A 21,165-nucleotide genomic window follows, 5' to 3' on the forward strand; every position below is an offset into this window, starting at 1 on the left:
CGTAATTCATTGAAATTAGTTTCATTTCGAAGGGATCGAAGTGTAGTTTAAAACGAAAGAAACGGACATGAAAAATTCCAAGTATTTTAAGAGTTATGATGGAAATAGTTAGACTCGCGCTTAGGTTTAGCAATTTACTGACCTTCTTCCGATTGATTGACCTTAACTCACTCAATTTTAACTCGTAATTCATTGAAATTAGTTTCATTTCGAAGGAATCGAAGTGTAGTTTGAAACAAAAGAAACGGAGAGGAAAAACTCCAAGTATTTTGAGAGTTATGATGGAAATAGTTAGACTCGCGCTTTGGTTTAGCAATTTACTGACCTACCTCCGATTGATTGACCATAACTCACTCAATTTACCTCGTAATTCATTAAAATTAGTTTCATTTCGAAGGAATCGAAGTGTAGTTTAAAACGAAAAAACGGACATGAAAAATTTCAAGTATTTTGAGAGTTATGATGGAAATAGTTAGACTCGCGCTTTGATTTAGCAATTTACTGACCTACCTACGATTGATTGACCATAACTCACTCAATTTTACTCGTACTTCGTTGAAATTAGTTTCATTTCGAAGGAATCGAAGTGTAGTTTAAAACAAAAGAAACGGAGATGAAAAACCCCAAGTATTTTGAGAGTTATGATGGAAATAGTTAGACTCGCGCTTTGGTTTAGCAATTTACTGACTTACCTCCGATTGATTGACCATAACTCACTCAATTTTACTCGTAATTCGTTGAAATTAGTTTCATTTCGAAGGAATCGAAGTAAAGTTTAAAACAAAAGAAACGGAGATGAAAAACTCCAAGTATTTTGAGAGTTATGATGAAATAGTTAGACTCGCGCTTTGGTTTAGCATATTACTGACCTACCTCCGATTGATCCACCATAACTCACTCAATTTAACTCGTAATTCATTGAAATTAGTTTCATTTCGAAGGAATCGAAGTGTAGTTTAAAACGAAAGAAACGGAGATGAAAAACTCCAAGTATTTTGAGAGTTATGATGGAAATAGTTAGACTCGCGCTTTGGTTTAGCAATTTACTGACCTACCTCCGATTGATTGACCATAAGTCACTCAATTTTACTCGTAATTCGTTGAAATTAGTTTCATTTCGAAGGAATCGAAGTGTAGTTTAAAACAAAAGAAACGGAGATGAAAAACTCCAAGTATTTTGAGAGTTATGATGGAAATAGTTAGACTCGCGCTTTGGTTTAGCATATTACTGACCTACCTCCGATTGATTGACCATAACTCACTCAATTTAACTCGTAATTCATTGAAATTAGTTTCAATTCGAAGGAATCGAAGTGTAGTTTAAAACGAAAGAAACGGAGATGAAAAACTCCAAGTATTTTGAGAGTTATAATGGAAATAGTTAGACTCGCGCTTTGGTTTAGCAATTTACTGACCTACCTCCGATTGATTGACCATAACTCACTCAATTTAACTCGTAATTCATTGAAATTAGTTTTGTTTCGAAGGAATCGAAGTGTAGTTTAAAACGAAAGAAACGGAGATGAAAAATTCCAAGTATTTTGAGAGTTATGATGGAAATAGTTAGACTCGCGCTTAAGTTTAGCAATTTACTGACCTACCTCCGATTGATTGACCATAACTCACTCAATTTACCTCGTAATTCATTGAAATTAGTTTCATTTTGAAGGAATCGAAGTGTAGTTTAAAACGAAAAAAACGGACATGAAAAATTCCAAGTATTTTGAAAGTTATGATGGAAATAGTTAGACTCGCGCTTAGGTTTAGCAATTTACTGACCTTTTTCCGATTGATTGACCTTAACTCACTCAATTCAACTCGTAATTCATTGAAATAAGTTTTATTTCGAAGGAATCGAAGTGTAGTTTGAAACAAAAGAAACGGAGATGAAAAACTCCAAGTATTTTGAGAGTTATGATGGAAATAGTTAGACTCACGCTTTGGTTTAGCATATTACTGACCTACATCCGATTGATCCACCATAACTCACTCAATTTAACTCGTAATTCATTGAAATTGGGTTCGTTTCAAAGGAATCGAAGTGTAGTTTAAAACGAAAGAAACGGAGATGAAAAATTCCAAGTATTTTGAGAGTTATGATGGAAATAGTTAGACTCGCGCTTTGGTTTAGCAATTTACTGACCTACCTCCGATTGATTGACCATAACTCACTCAATTTTACTCGTATTTCGTTGAAATTAGTTTTATTTCGAAGGAATCGAAGTGTAGTTTAAAACAAAAGAAACGGGGATGAAAAACTCCAAATATCTTGAGAGTTATGATGGAAATTGTTAGACTCGCGCTTTGGTTTAGCATATTACTGACCTACCTCCGATTGATTGACCATAACTCACTCAATTTTACTCGTAATTCATTGAAATTAGTTTCAATTCGAAGGAATCGAAGTGTAGTTTAAAACGAAAGAAACGGAGATGAAAAACTCCAAGTATTTTGAGAGTTATGATGGAAATAGTTAGACTCGCGCTTTGGTTTAGCAATTTACTTACCTACCTCCGATTGATTGACCATAACTCTCTCAATTTAACTCGTACTTCATTGAAATTAGTTTCATTTCGAAGGAATCGAAGTGTAGTTTAAAACGAAAGAAACGGAGATGAAAAACTCCATTTATTTTGAGAGTTATGATGGAAATAGTTAGACTCGCGCTTTGGTTTAGCAATTTACTTACCTACCTCCGATCGATTGACCATAACTCTCTCAATTTAACTCGTAATTCATTGAAATTAGTTTCATTTCGAAGGGATCGAAGTGTAGTTTAAAACGAAAGAAACGGACATGAAAAATTCCAAGTATTTTAAGAGTTATGATGGAAATAGTTAGACTCGCGCTTAGGTTTAGCAATTTACTGACCTTCTTCCGATTGATTGACCTTAACTCACTCAATTTTAACTCGTAATTCATTGAAATTAGTTTCATTTCGAAGGAATCGAAGTGTAGTTTGAAACAAAAGAAACGGAAATGAAAAACTCCAAGTATTTTGAGAGTTATGATGGAAATAGTTAGACTCGCGCTTTGGTTTAGCAATTTACTGACCTACCTCCGATTGATTGACCATAACTCACTCAATTTACCTCGTAATTCATTAAAATTAGTTTCATTTCGAAGGAATCGAAGTGTAGTTTAAAACGAAAGAAACGGACATGAAAAATTTCAAGTATTTTGAGAGTTATGATGGAAATAGTTAGACTCGCGCTTAGGTTTAGCAATTTACTGACCTTCTTCCGATTGATTAACCTTAACTTACTCAATTTTAACTCGTAATTCATTGAAATTAGTTTCATTTCGAAGGAATCGAAGTGTAGTTTGAAACAAAAGAAACGGAGATGAAAAACTCCAAGTATTTTGAGAGTTATGATGGAAATAGTTAAACTCGCGCTTTGGTTTAGCATATTACTGACCTACCTCCGATTGATCGACCATAACTCACTAAATTTAACTCGTAATTCATTGAAATTAGTTTCATTTCGAAGGAATTAAAGTGTAGTTTAAAACGAAAGAAACGGAGATGAAAAACTCCAAGTATTTTGAGAGTTATGATGGAAATAGTTAGACTCGCGCTTTGGTTTAGCATTTTCCTGACTTACCTCCGATTGATTGACCATAACTAACTCAATTTAACTCGTAATTCATTGAAATTAGTTTTGTTTCGAAGGAATCGAAGTGTAGTTTAAAACGAAAGAAACGGAGATGAAAAATTCCAAGTATTTCGAGAGTTATGATGGAAATAGTTAGACTCGCGCTTAAGTTTAGCAATTTACTGACCTACCTCCGATTGATTGACCATAACTCACTCAATTTACCTCGTAATTCATTGAAATTAGTTTCATTTCGAAGGAATCGAAGTGTAGTTTAAAACGAAAGAAACGGAGATGAAAAACTCCAAGTATTTTGAGAGTTATGATGGAAATAGTTAGACTTGCACTTTGGTTTAGTAATTTACAGACCTACCTCCGATTGATTGATCATAAGTCACTCAATTTTACTCGTAATTCGTTGAAATTAGTTTCATTTCGAAGGAATCGAAGTGTAGTTTAAAACAAAAGAAACGGAGATGAAAAACTCCAAGTATTTTGAGAGTTATGATGGAAATAGTTAGACTCGCGCTTTGGTTTAGCATATTACTGACCTACCTCCGATTGAATGACCATAACTCACTCAATTTAACTCGTAATTCATTGAAATTAGTTTAATTTCGAAGGAATCGAAGTTTAGTTTAAAACGAAAGAAACGGAGATGAAAAACTCCAAGTATTTTGAGAGTTATGATGGAAATAGTTAGACTCGCGCTTTGGTTTACCAATTTACTTACCTACCTCCGATTGATTGACCATAACTCTCTCAATTTACCTCGTAATTCATTGAAATTAGTTTCATTTCGAAGGAATCAAAGTGTAGTTTAAAATGAAAGAAACGGAGATGAAAAATTCCAAGTATTTTGAGAGTTATGATGGAAATAGTTAGACTCGCGCTTTGGTTTAGCAATTTACTGACTTACCTCCGATTGATTGACCATAACTCACTCAATTTTACTCGTAATTCGTTGAAATTAGTTTCATTTCGAAGGAATCGAAGTAGAGTTTAAAACAAAAGAAACGGAGATGAAAAACTCCAAGTATTTTGAGAGTTATGATGAAATAGTTAGACTCGCGCTTTGGTTTAGCATATTACTGACCTACCTCCGATTGATCCACCATAACTCACTCAATTTAACTCGTAATTCATTGAAATTAGTTTCATTTCGAAGGAATCGAAGTGTAGTTTAAAATGAAAGAAACGGAGATGAAAAACTCCAAGTATTTTGAGAGTTATGATGGAAATAGTTAGACTCGCGCTTTGGTTTAGCAATTTACTGACCTACCTCCGATTGATTGACCATAAGTCACTCAATTTTACTCGTAATTCGTTGAAATTAGTTTCATTTCGAAGGAATCGAAGTGTAGTTTAAAACAAAAGAAACGGAGATGAAAAACTCCAAGTATTTTGAGAGTTATGATGGAAATAGTTAGACTCGCGCTTTGGTTTAGCATATTACTGACCTACCTCCGATTGATTGACCATAACTCACTCAATTTAACTCGTAATTCATTGAAATTAGTTTCAATTCGAAGGAATCGAAGTGTAGTTTAAAACGAAAGAAACGGAGATGAAAAACTCCAAGTATTTTGAGAGTTATGATGGAAATAGTTAGACTCGCGCTTTGGTTTAGCAATTTACTGACCTACCTCCGATTGATTGACCATAACTCACTCAATTTAACTCGTAATTCATTGAAATTAGTTTTGTTTCGAAGGAATCGAAGTGTAGTTTAAAACGAAAGAAACGGAGATGAAAAATTCCAAGTATTTTGAGAGTTATGATGGAAATAGTTAGACTCGCGCCTAAGTTTAGCAATTTACTGACCTACCTCCGATTGATTGACCATAACTCACTCAATTTACCTCGTAATTCATTGAAATTAGTTTCATTTTGAAGGAATCGAAGTTTAGTTTAAAACGAAAGAAACGGACATGAAAAATTCCAAGTATTTTGAAAGTTATGATGGAAATAGTTAGACTCGCGCTTAGGTTTAGCAATTTACTGACCTTTTTCCGATTGATTGACCTTAACTCACTCAATTCAACTCGTAATTCATTGAAATAAGTTTTATTTCGAAGGAATCGAAGTGTAGTTTGAAACAAAAGAAACGGAGATGAAAAACTCCAAGTATTTTGAGAGTTATGATGGAAATAGTTAGACTCGCGCTTTGGTTTAGCATATTACTGACCTACCTCCGATTGATTGACCATAACTCACTCAATTTAACTCGTAATTCATTGAAATTTGTTTCAATTCGAAGGAATCGAAGTGTAGTTTAAAACGAAAGAAACGGAGATGAAAAACTCCAAGTATTTTTAGAGTTATGATGGAAATAGTTAGACTCGCGCTTTGGTTTAGCAATTTACTGACCTACCTCCGATTGATTGACCATAACTCACTCAATTTAACTCGTAATTCATTAAAATTAGTTTTGTTTCGAAGGAATCGAAGTGTAGTTTAAAACGAAAGAAACGGAGATGAAAAATTCCAAGTATTTTGAGAGTTATGATGGAAATAGTTAGACTCGCGCTTAAGTTTAGCAATTTACTGACCTACCTCCGATTGATTGACCATAACTCACTCAATTTACCTCGTAATTCATTGAAATTAGTTTCATTTCGAAGGAATCGAAGTGTAGTTTAAAACGAAAGAAACGGAGATGAAAAACTCCAAGTATTTTGAGAGTTATGATGGAAATAGTTAGACTTGCACTTTGGTTTAGTAATTTACAGACCTACCTCCGATTGATTGACCATAAGTCACTCAATTTTACTCGTAATTCGTTGAAATTAGTTTCATTTCGAACGAATCGAAGTGTAGTTTAAAACAAAAGAAACGGAGATGAAAAACTCCAAGTATTTTGAGAGTTATGATGGAAATAGTTAGACTCGCGCTTTGGTTTAGCATATTACTGACCTACCTCCGATTGAATGACCATAACTCACTCAATTTAACTCGTAATTCATTGAAATTAGTTTCATTTCGAAGGAATCGAAGTGTAGTTTAAAACGAAAGAAACGGAGATGAAAAACTCCAAGTATTTTGAGAGTTATGATGGAAATAGTTAGACTCGCGCTTTGGTTTACCAATTTACTTACCTACCTTCGATTGATTGACCATAACTCTCTCAATTTACCTCGTAATTCATTGAAATTAGTTTCATTTCGAAGGAATCAAAGTGTAGTTTAAAATGAAAGAAACGGAGATGAAAAATTCCAAGTATTTTGAGAGTTATGATGGAAATAGTTAGACTCGCGCTTAGGTTTAGCAATTTACTGACTTACCTCCGATTGATTGACCATAACTCACTCAATTTTACTCGTAATTCGTTGAAATTAGTTTCATTTCGAAGGAATCGAAGTAGAGTTTAAAACAAAAGAAACGGAAATGAAAAACTCCAAGTATTTTGAGAGTTATGATTAAATAGTTAGACTCGCGCTTTGGTTTAGCATATTACTGACCTACCTCCGATTGATCCACCATAACTCACTCAATTTAACTCGTAATTCATTGAAATTAGTTTAATTTCGAAGGAATCGAAGTGTAGTTTAAAACGAAAGAAACGGAGATGAAAAACTCCAAGTATTTTGAGAGTTATGATGGAAATAGTTAGACTCGCGCTTTGGTTTAGCAATTTACTGACCTACCTCCGATTGATTGACCATAAGTCACTCAATTTTACTCGTAATTCGTTGAAATTAGTTTCATTTCGAAGGAATCGAAGTGTAGTTTAAAACAAAAGAAACGGAGATGAAAAACTCCAAGTATTTTGAGAGTTATGATGGAAATAGTTAGACTCGCGCTTTGGTTTAGCATATTACTGACCTACCTCCGATTGATTGACCATAACTCACTCAATTTAACTCGTAATTCATTGAAATTAGTTTCAATTCGAAGGAATCGAAGTGTAGTTTAAAACGAAAGAAACGGAGATGAAAAACTCCAAGTATTTTGAGAGTTATGATGGAAATAGTTAGACTCGCGCTTTGGTTTAGCAATTTACTGACCTACCTCCGATTGATTGACCATAACTCACTCAATTTAACTCGTAATTCATTGAAATTAGTTTTGTTTCGAAGGAATCGAAGTGTAGTTTAAAACGAAAGAAACGGAGATGAAAAATTCCAAGTATTTTGAGAGTTATGATGGAAATAGTTAGACTCGCGCTTAAGTTTAGCAATTTACTGACCTACCTCCGATTGATTGACCATAACTCACTCAATTTACCTCGTAATTCATTGAAATTAGTTTCATTTTGAAGGAATCGAAGTGTAGTTTAAAACGAAAGAAACGGACATGAAAAATTCCAAGTATTTTGAAAGTTATGATGGAAATAGTTAGACTCGCGCTTAGGTTTAGCAATTTACTGACCTTTTTCCGATTGATTGACCTTAACTCACTCAATTCAACTCGTAATTCATTGAAATAAGTTTTATTTCGAAGGAATCGAAGTGTAGTTTGAAACAAAAGAAACGGAGATGAAAAACTCCAAGTATTTTGAGAGTTATGATGGAAATAGTTAGACTCACGCTTTGGTTTAGCATATTACTGACCTACCTCCGATTGATCCACCATAACTCACTCAATTTAACTCGTAATTCATTAAAATTAGTTTAATTTCGAAGGAATCGAAGTGTAGTTTAAAACGAAAGAAACGGAGATGAAAAACTTCAAGTATTTTGAGAGTTATGATGGAAATAGTTAGACTCGCGCTTTGATTTAGCAATTTACTGACCTACCTACGATTGATTGACCATAACTCACTCAATTTTACTCGTACTTCGTTGAAATTAGTTTTATTTCGAAGGAATCGAAGTGTAGTTTAAAACAAAAGAAACGGAGATGAAAAACTCCAACTATCTTGAGAGTTATGATGGAAATAGTTAGACTCGCGCTTTGGTTTAGCATATTACTGACCTACTTTCGATTAATTGACCATAACTCACTCAATTTTACTCGTAATTCATTGAAATTAGTTTCAATTCGAAGGAATCGAAGTGTAGTTTAAAACGAAAGAAACGGAGATGAAAAACTCCAATTATTTTGAGAGTTATGATGGAAATAGTTAGACTCGCGCTTTGGTTTAGCAATTTACTGACCTACCTCCGATTGATTGACCATAACTAACTCAATTTAACTCGTAATTCATTGAAATTAGTTTCGTTTCGAAGGAATCGAAGTGTAGTTTAAAACGAAAGAAACGGAGATGAAAAATTCCAAGTATTTTGAGAGTTATGATGGAAATAGTTAGACTCGCGCTTTGGTTTAGCAATTTACTGACCTACCTCCGATTGAGTGACCATAACTCACTCAATTTACCTCGTAATTCATTGAAATTAGTTTCATTTCGAAGGAATCGAAGTGTAGTTTAAAACGAAAGAAACGGAGATGAAAAATTCCAAGTATTTTGAGAGTTATGAAGGAAATAGATAGACTCGCGCTTAAGTTTAGCAATTTACTGACCTACCTCCGATTGATTGACCATAACTCACTCAATTTACCTCGTAATTCATTGAAATTAGTTTCATTTTGAAGGAATCGAAGTGTAGTTTAAAACGAAAGAAACGGACATGAAAAATTCTAAGTATTTTGAAAGTTATGATGGAAATAGTTAGACTCGCGCTTAGGTTTAGCAATTTACTGACCTTTTTCCGATTGATTGACCTTAACTCACTCAATTCAACTCGTAATTCATTGAAATAAGTTTTATTTCGAAGGAATCGAAGTTTAGTTTGAAACAAAAGAAACGGAGATGAAAAACTCCAAGTATTTTGAGAGTTATGATGGAAATAGTTAGACTCACGCTTTGGTTTAGCATATTACTGACCTACCTCCGATTGATCCACCATAACTCACTCAATTTAACTCGTAATTCATTAAAATTAGTTTAATTTCGAAGGAATCGAAGTGTAGTTTAAAACGAAAGAAACGGAGATGAAAAACTTCAAGTATTTTGAGAGTTATGATGGAAATAGTTAGACTTGCGCTTTGATTTAGCAATTTACTGACCTACCTACGATTGATTGACCATAACTCACTCAATTTTACTCGTACTTCGTTGAAATTAGTTTTATTTCGAAGGAATCGAAGTGTAGTTTAAAACAAAAGAAACGGAGATGAAAAACTCCAAGTATCTTGAGAGTTATGATGGAAATAGTTAGACTCGCGCTTTGGTTTAGCATATTACTGACCTACTTTCGATTGATTGACCATAACTCACTCAATTTTACTCGTAATTCATTGAAATTAGTTTCAATTCGAAGGAATCGAAGTGTAGTTTAAAACGAAAGAAACGGAGATGAAAAACTCCAAGTATTTTGAGAGTTATGATGGAAATAGTTAGACTCGCGCTTTGGTTTAGCAATTTACTGACCTACCTCCGATTGATTGACCATAACTAACTCAATTTAACTCGTAATTCATTGAAATTAGTTTCGTTTCGAAGGAATCGAAGTGTAGTTTAAAACGAAAGAAACGGAGATGAAAAATTCCAAGTATTTTGAGAGTTATGATGGAAATAGTTAGACTCGCGCTTTGGTTTAGCAATTTACTGACCTACCTCCGATTGATTGACCATAACTCACTCAATTTACCTCGTAATTCATTGAAATTAGTTTCATTTCGAAGGAATCGAAGTGTAGTTTAAAACGAAAGAAACGGACATGAAAAATTCCAAGTATTTTGAGAGTTATGGTGGAAATAGTTAGACTCGCGCTTAGGTTTAGCAATTTACTGACCTTCTTCCGATTGATTGACCTTAACTCACTCAATTTTAACTCGTAATTCATTGAAATTAGTTTCATTTTGAAGGAATCGAAGTGTAGTTTGAAACAAAAGAAACGGAGATAAAAAACTCCAAGTATTTTGAGAGTTATGATGGAAATAGGTAGACTCGCGCTTTGGTTTAGCATATTACTGACCTACCTCCGATTGATCGACCATAACTCACTCAATTTAACTCGTAATTCATTGAAATTACTTTCATTTCGAAGGAATTAAAGTGTAGTTTAAAACGAAAGAAACGGAGATGAAAAACTCCAAGTATTTTGAGAGTTATGATGGAAATAGTTAGACTCGCACTTTGGTTTAGTAATTTACAGACCTACCTCCGATTGATTGACCATAAGTCACTCAATTTTACTCGTAATTCGTTGAAATTAGTTTCATTTCGAAGGAATCGAAGTGTAGTTTAAAACAAAAGAAACAGAGATGAAAAACTCCAAGTATTTTGAGAGTTATGATGGAAATAGTTAGACTCGCGCTTAGGTTTAGCAATTTACTGACCTTCTTCCGATTGATTGACCTTAACTCACTTAATTCAACTCGTAATTCATTGAAATAAGTTTCATTTCGAAGGAATCGAAGTGTAGTTTGAAACAAAAGAAACGGAGATGAAAAACTCCAAGTATTTTGAGAGTTATGATGGAAATAGTTAGACTCACGCTTTGGTTTAGCATATTACTGACCTACCTCCGATTGATCCACCATTACTCACTCAATTTAACTCGTAATTCATTGAAATTAGTTTAATTTCGAAGGAATCGAAGTGTAGTTTAAAACAAAAGAAACGGAAATGAAAAACTTCAAGTATTTTGAGAGTTATGATGGAAATAGTTAGACTCGCGCTTTGGTTTAGCAATTTACTGACCTACCTACGATTGATTGACAATAACTCACTCAATTTTACTCGTAATTCATTGAAATTAGTTTTGTTTCGAAGGAATCGAAGTGTAGTTTAAAACGAAAGAAACGGAGATGAAAAAATCCAAGTATTTTGAGAGTTATGATGGAAATAGTTAGACTCGCGCTTAAGTTTAGCAATTTACTGACTTACCTCCGATTAATTGACCATAAGTCACTCAATTTTACTCGTAATTCGTTGAAATTAGTTTCATTTCGAAGGAATCGAAGTGTAGTTTAAAACAAAAGAAACGGAGATGAAAAACTCCAAGTATTTTGAGAGTTATGATGGAAATAGTTAGACTCGCGCTTTGGTTTAGCAATTTACTGACTTACCTCCGATTGATTGACCATAACTCACTCAATTTAACTCGTAATTCATTGAAATTAGTTTTGTTTCGAAGGAATCGAAGTGTAGTTTAAAACGAAAGAAACGGAGATGAAAAATTCCAAGTATTTTGAGAGTTATGATGGAAATAGTTAGACTCGCACTTAAGTTTAGCAATTTACTGACCTACCTCCGATTGATTGACCATAACTCACTCAATTTACCTCGTAATTCATTGAAATTAGTTTCATTTCGAAGGAATCGAACTGTAGTTTAAAACGAAAGAAACGGAAATGAAAAATTCCAAGTATTTTGAGAGTTATGATGGAAATAGTTAGACTCGCGCTTAGGTTTAGCAATTTACTGACCTACCTCCGATTGATTGACCATAAGTCACTCAATTTTACTCGTAATTCGTTGAAATTAGTTTCATTTCGAAGGAATCGAAGTGTAGTTTAAAACAAAATAAACGGAGATGAAAAACTCCAAGTATTTTGAGAGTTATGATGGAAATAGTTAGACTCGCGCTTTGGTTTAGCAATTTACTTACCTACCTCCGATCGATTGACCATAACTCTCTCAATTTAACTCGTAATTCATTGAAATTAGTTTCATTTCGAAGGGATCGAAGTGTAGTTTAAAACGAAAGAAACGGACATGAAAAATTCCAAGTATTTTAAGAGTTATGATGGAAATAGTTAGACTCGCGCTTAGGTTTAGCAATTTACTGACCTTCTTCCGATTGATTGACCTTAACTCACTCAATTTTAACTCGTAATTCATTGAAATTAGTTTCATTTCGAAGGAATCGAAGTGTAGTTTGAAACAAAAGAAACGGAGAGGAAAAACTCCAAGTATTTTGAGAGTTATGATGGAAATAGTTAGACTCGCGCTTTGGTTTAGCAATTTACTGACCTACCTCCGATTGATTGACCATAACTCACTCAATTTACCTCGTAATTCATTAAAATTAGTTTCATTTCGAAGGAATCGAAGTGTAGTTTAAAACGAAAAAACGGACATGAAAAATTTCAAGTATTTTGAGAGTTATGATGGAAATAGTTAGACTCGCGCTTAGGTTTAGCAATTTACTGACCTTCTTCCGATTGATTAACCTTAACTCACTTAATTCAACTCGTAATTCATTGAAATAAGTTTCATTTCGAAGGAATCGAAGTGTAGTTTGAAACAAAAGAAACGGAGATGAAAAACTCCAAGTATTTTGAGAGTTATGATGGAAATAGTTAGACTTGCACTTTGGTTTAGTAATTTACAGACCTACCTCCGATTGATTGACCATAAGTCACTCAATTTTACTCGTAATTCGTTGAAATTAGTTTCATTTCGAAGGAATCGAAGTGTAGTTTAAAACAAAAGAAACAGAGATGAAAAACTCCAAGTATTTTGAGAGTTATGATGGAAATAGTTAGACTCGCGCTTAGGTTTAGCAATTTACTGACCTTCTTCCGATTGATTGACCTTAACTCACTTAATTCAACTCGTAATTCATTGAAATAAGTTTCATTTCGAAGGAATCGAAGTGTAGTTTGAAACAAAAGAAACGGAGATGAAAAACTCCAAGTATTTTGAGAGTTATGATGGAAATAGTTAGACTCCCGCTTTGGTTTAGCATATTACTGACCTACCTCCGATTGATCCACCATTACTCACTCAATTTAACTCGTAATTCATTGAAATTAGTTTAATTTCGAAGGAATCGAAGTGTAGTTTAAAACAAAAGAAACGGAAATGAAAAACTTCAAGTATTTTGAGAGTTATGATGGAAATAGTTAGACTCGCGCTTTGGTTTAGCAATTTACTGACCTACCTACGATTGATTGACAATAACTCACTCAATTTTACTCGTAATTCGTTGAAATTAGTTTTATTTCGAAGGAATCGAAGTGTAGTTTAAAACAAAAGAAACGGAGATGAAAAACTCCAAGTATCTTGAGAGTTATGATGGAAATAGTTTGACTCGCGCTTTGGTTTAGCATATTACTGACCTACCTCCGATTGATTGACCATAACTCACTCAATTTTACTCGTAATTCATTGAAATTAGTTTCAATTCGAAGGAATCGAAGTGTAGTTTAAAACGAAAGAAACGGAGATGAAAAACTCCAAGTATTTTGAGAGTTATGATGGAAATAGTTAGACTCGCGCTTTGGTTTAGCAATTTACTGACCTACCTCCGATTGATTGACCATAACTGACTCAATTTAACTCGTAATTCATTGAAATTAGTTTCGTTTCGAAGGAATCGAAGTTTAGTTTAAAACGAAAGAAACGGAGATGAAAAATTCCAAGTATTTTGAGAGTTATGATGGAAATAGTTAGACTCGCGCTTTGGTTTAGTAATTTACTGACCTACCTCCGATTGATTGACCATAACTCACTCAATTTACCTCGTAATTCATTGAAATTAGTTTCATTTCGAAGGAATCGAAGTGTAGTTTAAAATGAAAGAAACGGACATGAAAAATTCCAAGTATTTTGAGAGTTATGATGGAAATAGTTAGACTCGCGCTTTGGTTTAGCAATTTACTGACCTTCTTCCGATTGATTGACCTTAACTCACTCAATTTTAACTCGTAATTCATTGAAATTAGTTTCATTTCGAAGGAATCGAAGTGTAGTTTGAAACAAAAGAAACGGAGATCAAAAACTCCAAGTATTTTGAGAGTTATGATGGAAATAGTTAGACTCGCGCTTTGGTTTAGCATATTACTGACCTACCTCCGATTGATCCACCATAACTCACTCAATTTAACTCGTAATTCATTGAAATTAGTTTCATTTCGAAGGAATTAAAGTGTAGTTTAAAACGAAAGAAACGGAGATGAAAAACTCCAAGTATTTTGAGAGTTATGATGGAAATAGTTAGACTCGCGCTTTGGTTTAGCAATTTATTGACGTACCTCCGATTGATTGACCATAACTCACTCAATTTAACTCGTAATTCATTGAAATTATTTTCATTTCGAAGGAATCGAAGTGTAGTTTAAAACGAAAGAAACAGAGATGAAAAATTCCAAGTATTTTGAGAGTTATGATGGAAATAGTTAGACTCGCGCTTAGGTTTAGCAATTTACTGACCTTCTTCCGATTGATTGACCTTAACTCACTCAATTCAACTCGTAATTCATTGAAATTAGTTTCATTTCGAAGGAATCGAAGTGTAGTTTGAAACAAAAGAAACGGAGATGAAAAATTCCAAGTATTTTGAGAGTTATGATGGAAATAGTTAGACTCGCGCTTTGGTTTAGCATGTTACTGATCTACCTCCGATTGATCGACCATAACTCACTCAATTTAACTCGTAATTAATTGAAATTAGTTTCATTTCGAAGGAATCGAAGTGTAGTTTAAAACGAAAGAAACGGAGATGAAAAACTCCAAATATTTTGAGAGTTATGATGGAAATAGTTAGACTCGCGCTTTGGTTTAGCAATTTACTGACCTACCTCCGATTAATTGACCATAAGTCACTCAATTTTACTCGTAATTCGTTGAAATTAGTTTCATTTCGAAGGAATCGAAGTGTAGTTTAAAACAAAAGAAACGGAGATGAAAAACTCCAAGTATTTTGAGAGTTATGATGGAAATAGTTAGACTCGCGCTTTGGTTTAGCATATTACTGACCTACCTCCGATTGATTGACCATAACTCACTCAATTTAACTCGTAATTCATTGAAATTAGTTTCAATTCGAAGGAATCGAAGTGTAGTTTAAAACGAAAGAAACGGAGATGAAAAACTCCAAGTATTTTGAGAGTTATGATGGAAATAGTTAGACTCGCGCTTTGGTTTAGCAATTTACTGACCTACCTCCGATTGATTGACCATAACTCACTCAATTTAACTCGTAATTCATTGAAATTAGTTTTGTTTCGAAGGAATCGAAGTGTAGTTTAAAACGAAAGAAACGGAGATGAAAAAATCCAAGTATTTTGAGAGTTATGATGGAAATAGTTAGACTCGCGCTTAAGTTTAGCAATTTACTGACTTACCTCCGATTAATTGACCATAAGTCACTCAATTTTACTCGTAATTCGTTGAAATTAGTTTCATTTCGAAGGAATCGAAGTGTAGTTTAAAACAAAAGAAACGGAGATGAAAAACTCCAAGTATTTTGAGAGTTATGATGGAAATAGTTAGACTCGCGCTTTGGTTTAGCAATTTACTGACTTACCTCCGATTGATTGACCATAACTCACTCAATTTAACTCGTAATTCATTGAAATTAGTTTTGTTTCGAAGGAATCGAAGTGTAGTTTAAAACGAAAGAAACGGAGATGAAAAATTCCAAGTATTTTGAGAGTTATGATGGAAATAGTTAGACTCGCACTTAAGTTTAGCAATTTACTGACCTACCTCCGATTGATTGACCATAACTCACTCAATTTACCTCGTAATTCATTGAAATTAGTTTCATTTCGAAGGAATCGAACTGTAGTTTAAAATGAAAGAAACGGAAATGAAAAATTCCAAGTATTTTGAGAGTTATGATGGAAATAGTTAGACTCGCGCTTAGGTTTAGCAATTTACTGACCTACCTCCGATTGATTGACCATAAATCACTCAATTTTACTCGTAATTCGTTGAAATTAGTTTCATTTCGAAGGAATCGAAGTGTAGTTTAAAACAAAATAAACGGAGATGAAAAACTCCAAGTATTTTGAGAGTTATGATGGAAATAGTTAGACTCGCGCTTTGGTTTAGCAATTTACTTACCTACCTCCGATCGATTGACCATAACTCTCTCAATTTAACTCGTAATTCATTGAAATTAGTTTCATTTCGAAGGGATCGAAGTGTAGTTTAAAACGAAAGAAACGGACATGAAAAATTCCAAGTATTTTAAGAGTTATGATGGAAATAGTTAGACTCGCGCTTAGGTTTAGCAATTTACTGACCTTCTTCCGATTGATTGACCTTAACTCACTCAATTTTAACTCGTAATTCATTGAAATTAGTTTCATTTCGAAGGAATCGAAGTGTAGTTTGAAACAAAAGAAACGGAGATGAAAAACTCCAAGTATTTTGAGAGTTATGATGGAAATAGTTAGACTCGCGCTTTGGTTTAGCAATTTACTGACCTACCTCCGATTGATTGACCATAACTCACTCAATTTACCTCGTAATTCATTAAAATTAGTTTCATTTCGAAGGAATCGAAGTGTAGTTTAAAACGAAAAAACGGACATGAAAAATTTCAAGTATTTTGAGAGTTATGATGGAAATAGTTAGACTCGCGCTTAGGTTTAGCAATTTACTGACCTTCTTCCGATTGATTAACCTTAACTTACTCAATTTTAACTCGTAATTCATTGAAATTAGTTTCATTTCGAAGGAATCGAAGTGTAGTTTGAAACAAAAGAAACGGAGATGAAAAACTCCAAGTATTTTGAGAGTTATGATGGAAATAGTTAAACTCGCGCTTTGGTTTAGCATATTACTGACCTACCTCCGATTGATCGACCATAACTCACTCAATTTAACTCGTAATTCATTGAAATTAGTTTCATTTCGAAGGAATTAAAGTGTAGTTTAAAACAAAAGAAACGGAGATGAAAAACTCCAAGTATTTTGAGAGTTATGATGGAAATAGTTAGACTCGAGCTTTGGTTTAGCATTTTACTGACTTACCTCCGATTGATTGACCATAACTAACTCAATTTAACTCGTAATTCATTGAAATTAGTTTTGTTTCGAAGGAATCGAAGTGTAGTTTAAAACGAAAGAAACGGAGATGAAAAATTCCAAGTATTTTGAGAGTTATGATGGAAATAGTTAGACTCGCGCTTAAGTTTAGCAATTTACTGACCTACCTCCGATTGATTGACCATAACTCACTCAATTTACCTCGTAATTCATTGAAATTAGTTTCATTTCGAAGGAATCGAAGTGTAGTTTAAAACGAAAGAAACGGAGATGAAAAACTCCAAGTATTTTGAGAGTTATGATGGAAATAGTTAGACTTGCACTTTGGTTTAGTAATTTACAGACCTACCTCCGATTGATTGACCATAAGTCACTCAATTTTACTCGTAATTCGTTGAAATTAGTTTCATTTCGAAGGAATTGAAGTGTAGTTTAAAACAAAAGAAACGGAGATGAAAAACTCCAAGTATTTTGAGAGTTATGATGGAAATAGTTAGACTCGCGCTTTGGTTTAGCATATTACTGACCTACCTCCGATTGAATGACCATAACTCACTCAATTTAACTCGTAATTCATTGAAATTAGTTTCATTTCGAAGGAATCGAAGTTTAGTTTAAAACGAAAGAAACGGAGATGAAAAACTCCAAGTATTTTGAGAGTTATGATGGAAATAGTTAGACTCGCGCTTTGGTTTAGCAATTTACTTACCTACCTCCGATTGATTGACCATAACTCTCTCAATTTACCTCGTAATTCATTTAAATTAGTTTCATTTCGAAGGAATCAAAGTGTAGTTTAAAATGAAAGAAACGGAGATGAAAAATTCTAAGTATTTTGAGAGTTATGATGGAAATAGTTAGACTCGCGCTTAGGTTTAGCAATTTACTGACTTACCTCCGATTGATTGACCATAACTCACTCAATTTTACTCGTAATTCGTTGAAATTAGTTTCATTTCGAAGGAATCGAAGTAGAGTTTAAAACAAAAGAAACGGAGATGAAAAACTCCAAGTATTTTGAGAGTTATTATGAAATAGTTAGACTCGCGCTTTGGTTTAGTATATTACTGACTTACCTCCGATTGATTGACCATAAGTCACTCAATTTAACTCGTAATTCATTGAAATTAGTTTTATTTCGAAGGAATCGAAGTGTAGTTTAAAACGAAAGAAACGGAGATGAAAAACTCCAAGTATTTTGAGAGTTATGATGGAAATAGTTAGACTCGCGCTTTGGTTTAGCAATTTACTGACCTACCTCCGATTGATTGACCATAAGTCACTCAATTTTACTCGTAATTCGTTGAAATTAGTTTCATTTCGAAGGAATCGAAGTGTAGTTTAAAACAAAAGAAACGGAGATGAAAAACTCCAAGTATTTTGAGAGTTATGATGGAAATAGTTAGACTCGCGCTTTGGTTTAGCATATTACTGACCTACCTCCGATTGATTGACCATAACTTACTCAATTTAACTCGTAATTCATTGAAATTAGTTTCAATTCGAAGGAATCGAAGTGTAGTTTAAAACGAAAGAAACGGAGATGAAAAACTCCAAGTATTTTGAGAGTTATGATGGAAATAGTTAGACTCGCGCTTTGGTTTAGCAATTTACTGACCTACCTCCGATTGATTGACCATAACTCACTCAATTTAACTCGTAATTCATTGAAATTAGTTTTGTTTCGAAGGAATCAAAGTGTAGTTTAAAACGAAAGAAACGGACATGAAAAATTCCAAGTATTTTGAGAGTTATGATGGAAATAGTTAGACTCGCGCTTAGGTTTAGCAATTTACTGACCTTCTTCCGATTGATTGACCTTAACTCACTCAATTTTAACTCGTAATTCATTGAAATTAGTTTTGTTTCGAAGGAATCGAAGTGTAGTTTAAAACGAAAGAAACGGAGATGAAAAACTCCAAGTATTTTGAGAGTTATGATGGAAATAGTTAGACTCGCGCTTTGGTTTAGCAATTTACTGACTTACCTCCGATTGATTGACCATAACTAACTCAATTTAACTCGTAATTCATTAAAATTAGTTTCGTTTCGAAAGAATCGAAGTGTAGTTTAAAACGAAAGAAACGGAGATGAAAAATTCCAAGTATTTTGAGAGTTATGATGGAAATAGTTAGACTCGCGCTTTGGTTTAGCAATTTACTGACCTACCTCCGATTGATTGACCATAACTCACTCAATTTACCTCGTAATTCATTGAAATTAGTTTCATTTCGAAGGAATCGAAGTGTAGTTTAAAACGAAAGAAACGGAGATGAAAAATTCTAAGTATTTTGAGAGTTATGATGGAAATAGTTAGACTCGCGCTTAAGTTTAGCAATTTACTGACCTACCTCCGATTGATTGACCATAACTCACTCAATTTTACTCGTAATTCATTGAAATTAGTTTCAATTCGAAGGAATCGAAGTGTAGTTTAAAACGAAAGAAACGGAGATGAAAAACTCCAAGTATTTTGAGAGTTATGATGGAAATAGTTAGACTCGCGCTTTGGTTTAGCAATTTACTGACCTACCTCCGATTGATTGACCATAACTAACTCAATTTAACTCGTAATTCATTGAAATTAGTTTCGTTTCGAAGGAATCGAAGTGTAGTTTAAAACGAAAGAAACGGAGATGAAAAATTCCAAGTATTTTGAGAGTTATGATGGAAATAGTTAGACTCGCGCTTTGGTTTAGCAATTTACTGACCTACCTCCGATTGATTGACCATAACTCACTCAATTTACCTCGTAATTCATTGAAATTAGTTTCATTTCGAAGGAATCGAAGTGTAGTTTAAAATGAAAGAAACGGACATGAAAAATTCCAAGTATTTTGAGAGTTATGATGGAAATAGTTAGACTCGCGCTTTGGTTTAGCAATTTACTGACCTTCTTCCGATTGATTGACCTTAACTCACTCAATTTTAACTCGTAATTCATTGAAATTAGTTTTATTTCGAAGGAATCGAAGTGTAGTTTGAAACAAAAGAAACGGAGATCAAAAACTCCAAGTATTTTGAGAGTTATGATGGAAATAGTTAGACTCGCGCTTTGGTTTAGCATATTACTGACCTACCTCCGATTGATCCACCATAACTCACTCAATTTAACTCGTAATTCATTGAAATTAGTTTCATTTCGAAGGAATTAAAGTGTAGTTTAAAACGAAAGAAACGGAGATGAAAAACTCCAAGTATTTTGAGAGTTATGATGGAAATAGTTAGACTCGCGCTTTGGTTTAGCAATTTACTGACGTACCTCCGATTGATTGACCATAACTCACTCAATTTAACTCGTAATTCATTGAAATTATTTTCATTTCGAAGGAATCGAAGTGTAGTTTAAAACGAAAGAAACAGAGATGAAAAATTCCAAGTATTTTGAGAGTTATGATGGAAATAGTTAGACTCGCGCTTAGGCTTAGCAATTTACTGACCTTCTTCCGATTGATTGACCTTAACTCACTCAATTCAACTCGTAATTCATTGAAATTAGTTTCATTTCGAAGGAATCGAAGTGTAGTTTGAAACAAAAGAAACGGAGATGAAAAATTCCAAGTATTTTGAGAGTTATGATGGAAATAGTTAGACTCGCGCTTTGGTTTAGCATGTTACAGATCTACCTCCGATTGATCGACCATAACTCACTCAATTTAACTCGTAATTAATTGAAATTAGTTTCATTTCGAAGGAATCGAAGTGTAGTTTAAAACGAAAGAAACGGAGATGAAAAACTCCAAATATTTGAGAGTTATGATGGAAATAGTTAGACTCGCGCTTTGGTTTATCAATTTACTGACCTACCTCCGATTAATTGACCATAAGTCACTCAATTTTACTCGTAATTCGTTGAAATTAGTTTCATTTCGAAGGAATCGAAGTGTAGTTTAA

Source organism: Tasmannia lanceolata, unplaced genomic scaffold, assembly GCF_043159265.1.
Source record: "Tasmannia lanceolata isolate RefF3 unplaced genomic scaffold, GAP_Taslan_0.1 ptg000048l, whole genome shotgun sequence".
NCBI classification, from domain to species: domain Eukaryota; kingdom Viridiplantae; phylum Streptophyta; class Magnoliopsida; order Canellales; family Winteraceae; genus Tasmannia; species Tasmannia lanceolata.